The sequence below is a fragment of the Apium graveolens genome, chromosome 4, assembly GCF_009905375.1.
Source record: "Apium graveolens cultivar Ventura chromosome 4, ASM990537v1, whole genome shotgun sequence".
Taxonomy (NCBI): Eukaryota; Viridiplantae; Streptophyta; class Magnoliopsida; order Apiales; family Apiaceae; genus Apium; species Apium graveolens.
Window position 1 is genome coordinate 91,382,478 of NC_133650.1, and position 6,116 is coordinate 91,388,593.

Consider the following 6,116-nt stretch of genomic DNA (forward strand, 5'->3'; position numbering starts at 1 on the left):
CCTTAGGGTTTCTTAGATGTTCACCCTGTCCCTCACCTTTCTTACCCACCTTCACACTCCCCTCTTTTGGTTTGGTGGATTTTACAACTGGCATCTTTTGAGAGACACCAGAGGGGGTTTTCTTTGACTTGGTTTTTGAAATTTTGGACTTGGTAGCTTGGGTAGGCAACTGTTGGGTCAATGACACAGTTGCCATAGCTACACTAGAATGCAAAGAAGTTTGTGAGGCTGGAAGAGTAGAGACAGTTGAACTTACCTTACTTACCTGAGGTGCCTCCATAACAGGAAAATAGAAGAGTGGCACCTCTTTGTGATGGTTTGCTGATAAGTGGCATTTTATACCACTTAGAACGTCTTAAAATGGCTTAAATTGGTGTCTTGAAATCAAGTATTTTGTGTATTTAATGTGTTTTTCTAGTGTTTATGCATTTCAGGGTATTAGTTGCATTTCGGGGGAGGAATCATCAAGAATAAGCCTTGGCATGTGTTCACCATTGTGAGAGGAAAGGAATGGGCAGATTACGGTGAAGAAACGGAGCAAGCTTGGAATTTTTCCAGTAGGGTCCTGCGCGCCCGCGCAGCAATGCTGAGCGGCCGCGCAGCAGCCTGCGCGCCCGCGCAGAAATGCTGAGCGGCCGCGCAGGGTCGGGGAAAAAAAAGCTGAATTATTTTAGACTTCTACTTCTGTGTGGCTTCCAACTTCTATGTAATCTGAGTTTTATGGGACTATTATATAGGTAGATTTGAGACGTTTTCATGGAGATTATTAAGGAGATAATTAAGGAGATTATGTTTTAGATTGTGTTTTACGCAAGGAGCGAAGGAGATAAGGAAGAAGACCGATTTAGCACACCGCAACGAAGAGGAAGCATATATTCTTGTGATTCTTGTTTCGTTGTAACGTTGGATGCTAGTTTTCTTGCTTTGACTTATTTACTCTTGTGACGTACTCTATTTTAATATAATTAGTTTAGTTATTATTTTCTTGTGTTTGTTTATCATGATTTCATATGAACCCATGATGGCGATGAGTTCTATTATGGGCTAATCGTGATCATGGGGTTACAACGGATTTATTATGGAATTCTTTAGTTAATTGTTTAATACTTTGGTGTGTGATGATTGCATGATATCTAGTATCGGTTGTGCGTATTCGTCTTATGTGCGTCGTGAACATATAAGATAGGGTGTTGATCTCTTGTGAAGCGACGGTGGATCTTGAGATTTAGAACTTACCATGCTAGCATAGGTTCATGTACGTTGTGCATGATTAGTGGGTAACTCTAACAGTTTTATTTGCCCTATGTAATCAAAAGGAATAACTTGTGCTTAAATCGTTGTGTTGTCAATTTCTGTAGACATATAGGAACTCAACATAATTGATGACTATTCAACTTCTATCTTAATTGTGGATGCTTGGTAGAATGGTATTAGTACAATGAAAGTTGGCTTTTATCAGTTTCGTGTTATTCGATTAATGTCATCACTGTCACATGCTAAAGGTAATAACAATGGCTATAGAAGGAAGTAATAATGAAGTTATGATCTCATGAGTGTTTTATTATTGATAATTTGAAGTGTTAGTTAAGTGGTTAACTAAGTAGTTAATTATAGTTAATATTTGATCAACAATTTTAAGTGTTATTATCTTAACATTGAGAAGTAATCATACATTGGTGAGTGAGTTTAATTAGACAATAATTTAGTCTGAGTCTCTGAGGGAACGAACTAGAAAGTATTCTATATTACTTGCGAACGCGTATACTTGCGTGAATATTAGTGCGTGTTTTCGCCCTAACAAGTTTTTGGCGCCGCTGCCGGGGACTCGGCGTATTTGTTTAGTTTATGTACTTACCATCATTGGTCATTAGGACTTAGTGATTAGGACGTAGTAGTTACTTACTCTTTTCGGTTGTGTTTCAGGTACTTTAGCAAGCGTTTATGCAAACTCGTTCTCGTGCTCGCAAGAGGACTTTAGATACAACTGAGGAGACAGACGAAGTTCTTGATATTCCGGAGAAGTTAGATTTTGAGGATTCGGATTCAGGAACTGAGCAGAAAGAACCAGTAAACATGGGAGATCGTATTGTTCAAGCTGATCCAGCTCTTATGGATTTTTCTCGGCCTAAAATTGATGATATTCAGTCAAGCATCCTTCATCCGGCTATTCAAGCTAACACCTTTGAAATCAAGCCGGGCACTATTCAGATGGTGCAGAATTCTGTTTCTTTTGGAGGAGCAGCAACTGAAGACCCCAACATGCACATAAGAAATTTTGTCGAGATCTGCAGCACTTTTAAGTATAATGGCGTGACTGATGAGGCTATCAAGTTGAGGCTTTTCCCATTCTCACTGAGGGATAAGGCTAAAGACTGGTTACATTCTGAACCAGCTGGGTCCATCACTACGTGGCAAGATCTTGCGCAAAAGTTTCTGGTGAAGTTTTATCCAATGGCAAAGACTGCTGCTATGAGGAGTGCTCTTACTCAGTTTGCGCAGCAACCTACAGAATCTATGTGCGAGGCTTGGGAACGCTACAAGGAAATGTTGAGAAAATGTCCACATCATGGAATGCCGGATTGGATGGTAATCACTGGTTTTTATAATGGTTTGGGGGCCCAATCTCGGCCCATGCTCGATGCAGCAGCTGGAGGCGCCTTATGGGCTAAAAGCTATACTGAGGTGTATAATCTTATAGAGACGATGACTGCAAATGAGCATCAAAACCCAACTCAGAGGATGACATCAGGCAAGGTAGCAGGTATTCTGGAAGTTGATGCAGCCACCGCTATTACAGCCCAGCTCCAAGCGCTATCAATAAAGGTTGATTCTCTGGCTACGTATGGAGTTAATCAAATAGCTATGGTTTGTGAGCTTTGTGCAGGTTCTCATGCTACGGATCAGTGTTCTCTTGTCAACGAATCTGTTCAGTATGTGAATAATTATCAGCGACAACAGCAGCCTGTGCCAGCGACCTATCATCCTAATAACAGAAATCATCCAAATTTCAGCTGGGGGAATAATCAGAATGCTATTCAGCCACCATATCAGCAAGGGGTGAGTAAACAGTTTAACCCACCTGGATTCCAGCAACCACAGCAATATGCTACAAGGCAATCATATCCTCAACAGGGAAGTGCAGCTGCACCTACTAGTGCTGATTTTGAGGAACTTAAGCTGTTGTGCAAGAGTCAGGCGGTTTCTATCAAGACCTTAGAAAATCAAATCGGTCAATTAGCCAATGCAGTGCTCAATCGTCAACCTGGCACTCTTCCCAGTGACACGGAAGTACCAGGCAGGAAGGAAGCTAAAGAGCAAGTCAAGGCTATTACCTTAAGGTCTGGAAAAGTAGCTGATGCTGAAAAGGCAAAAGAAGTCGAAGCTGAAGTTAGAGATGAAGAATCTAAGCAAAAGGAGAAAGCGGCGGAACCAAGGAAGACTACTGTTGAACACACTCTTCCTGAGGCTAATACAGGGGAGAAACAGCTCTATCCTCCACAACCTTTTCCTAAGAGATTGCAGCAACAAAAGCTGGATAGACAGTTCGAGAAGTTTCTGGAGGTGTTCAAGAAACTTCACATCAATATACCTTTCGCTGAGGCTCTGGAACAAATGCCTAGTTATGCGAAGTTTATGAAGACTATTCTTTCAAGGAAGGTGAAACTGGATGACCTTGAAACCGTTGCTCTCACGGAAGAATGCAGCGCTGTTCTGCAACAAAAGTTACCACCAAAACTGAAAGATCCAGGAAGCTTCACCATTCCTTGCACCATTGGCAATCTAACTTTTGACAAGTGCCTTTGTGATTTGGGAGCAAGCATTAATCTGATACCCTTGTCGATCTTTAAAAAGCTGGATCTGCCTGATCCAAAACCCACATACATGTCGCTACAATTGGCGGACCGTTCCATTACTTACCCAAGGGGCATAGTTGAGGATGTGCTCGTCAAGGTGGATAAGCTCTTCTTTCCAGCAGATTTTGTTATTCTGGATTTTGAGGAAGATAAGAAGATTCCCATAATCTTGGGGAGGCCTTTCTTGGCTACTGGCCGTACCTTGATAGATGTACAAAAAGGGGAACTTACTATGCGGGTCCAAGATCAGGATGTGACCTTCAACGTATTCAAGGCAATGAAATTCCCTACAGAAGATGAGGAGTGCTTAAAAGTGGATGTGATTGATTCCGTGGTTACTTCGGAACTCGAGCACATGCTAATGTCTGATGCATTGGAAAAGGCCTTAGTGGGGGAATTTGACAGTGATGATGAAGATAGCAACGAGCAATTACAATATCTGAACGCTTCTCCCTGGAAGCGAAAGCTGGACATACCATTTGAATCTCTTGGTACTTCTGACCTTAAGAATGCTGAAGGGAAGCTCAAACCATCAATAGAGGAAGCACCTACCTTGGAGCTCAAACCACTACCTGAACACTTGAGGTATGCTTTTTTAGGTGATTCATCTATGTTACCTGTTATTATTTCAGCTGACCTTTCAGGTAGTGAGGAAGACAAGCTCTTAAGGATTTTGAGAGAATTTAAATCGGCTATAGGATGGACCATAGCAGACATCAAGGGGATAAGTCCTTCATATTGTATGCATAAAATTCTGCTAGAGGAAGGTAGTAAGCCAACTGTGGAACAGCAACGAAGACTGAATCCCATCATGAAGGAGGTGGTGAAGAAAGAAATTCTGAAATGGCTAGATGCAGGCATCATTTATCCTATTTCTGATAGCTCGTGGGTGAGCCCCGTACAATGTGTACCTAAGAAAGGAGGTATCACTGTGGTCGCAAATGAAAAGAATGAGCTCATCCCTACTCGAACAGTTATAGGATGGAGAGTATGCATGGATTATAGGAAATTGAACAAAGCCACAAGGAAGGATCACTTTCCTCTTCCATTTATTGATCAAATGCTTGACAGATTGGCGGGACATGAGTATTTTTGTCTTTTGGATGGTTATTCCGGGTATAATCAGATTTGTATTGCACCAGAGGATCAGGAAAAGACTACCTTCACTTGTCCATTTGGCACATTTGCTTTTCGTAGAGTTTCGTTTGGGTTATGTGGCGCCCCGGCCACCTTTCAGAGATGTATGATGGCTATATTCTCTGACATGATTGGAAATAACGTCGAAGTGTTCATGGATGACTTCTCCGTCTTTGGACACTCATATGATGAATGTTTGAATAATCTACGCGCCGTACTCAAAAGATGCGTGGAAACTAATTTGGTGCTTAATTGGGAGAAATGTCATTTTATGGTGTGTGAAGGCATTATCCTTGGGCATAAGGTCTCTAGCAAGGGTCTGGAGGTGGACAAGGCCAAGGTGGGAGTCATTGAAAATCTTCCCCCACCCAATTCTGTGAAAGGAATCCGTAGTTTTCTTGGTCATGCGGGTTTTTATCGGCGATTCATCAAGGACTTTTCAAAGATATCTAAGCCGTTGTGCAATTTGCTTGAGAAAGATGTGCCTTTCAAATTTGATGATGAATGTTTGGCAGCATTCGAGACTCTCAAGAAGAGTTTGATCACTGCACCAATTATTACAGCACCAGATTGGACAGAACCGTTTGAGATGATGTGTGATGCGAGTGATTATGCGGTAGGTGCCGTTCTGGGACAGTGCAAGAAAAATCTCTTCCATGTGGTCTACTATGCGAGTAAGACTTTAAATGGTGCCCAATTGAACTACACCACTACTGAGAAGGAGCTTTTGGATATAGTCTTTGGCTTTGAGAAATTTTGATCTTATCTGCTTGGTACGAAAGTAACAGTATTCACTGATCATGCAGCTATTCGCTATTTGGTTTCTAAGAAGGATTCGAAGCCGAGACTCATTCGTTGGGTGCTTTTACTTCAGGAATTTGAGTTAGAGATCAAAGATAGAAAAGACATCGAGAATCAAGTAGCTGACCATCTCTCTAGGTTGGAGAATCCCGATTCTACTTCACAAGATAGGACGTTAATCAATGAATCTTTTCCGGATGAGCAGTTGTTTGCAATTCAGGAGGAAGAACCATGGTTTGCAGATATTGTAAACTATCTTGTCAGCAATATAATGCCTCTTAATTTGACATCCGCGCAAAAGAAGAAGTTTCTGCATGAGGTGAA

General features: G+C 41.6%; 1 non-coding gene across 1 annotated transcript; it reads right to left on the reverse strand.

Moving 5' to 3' along the window:
- Positions 1-2,466: 2,466 nt before the first annotated feature.
- LOC141722298 (small nucleolar RNA R71) lies at positions 2,467-2,573 on the reverse strand. Its single transcript, XR_012575316.1, has one exon. It is a non-coding gene; the product is annotated as a small nucleolar RNA R71 (small nucleolar RNA).
- Between the last annotated feature and the right edge of the window lie 3,543 nt (positions 2,574-6,116).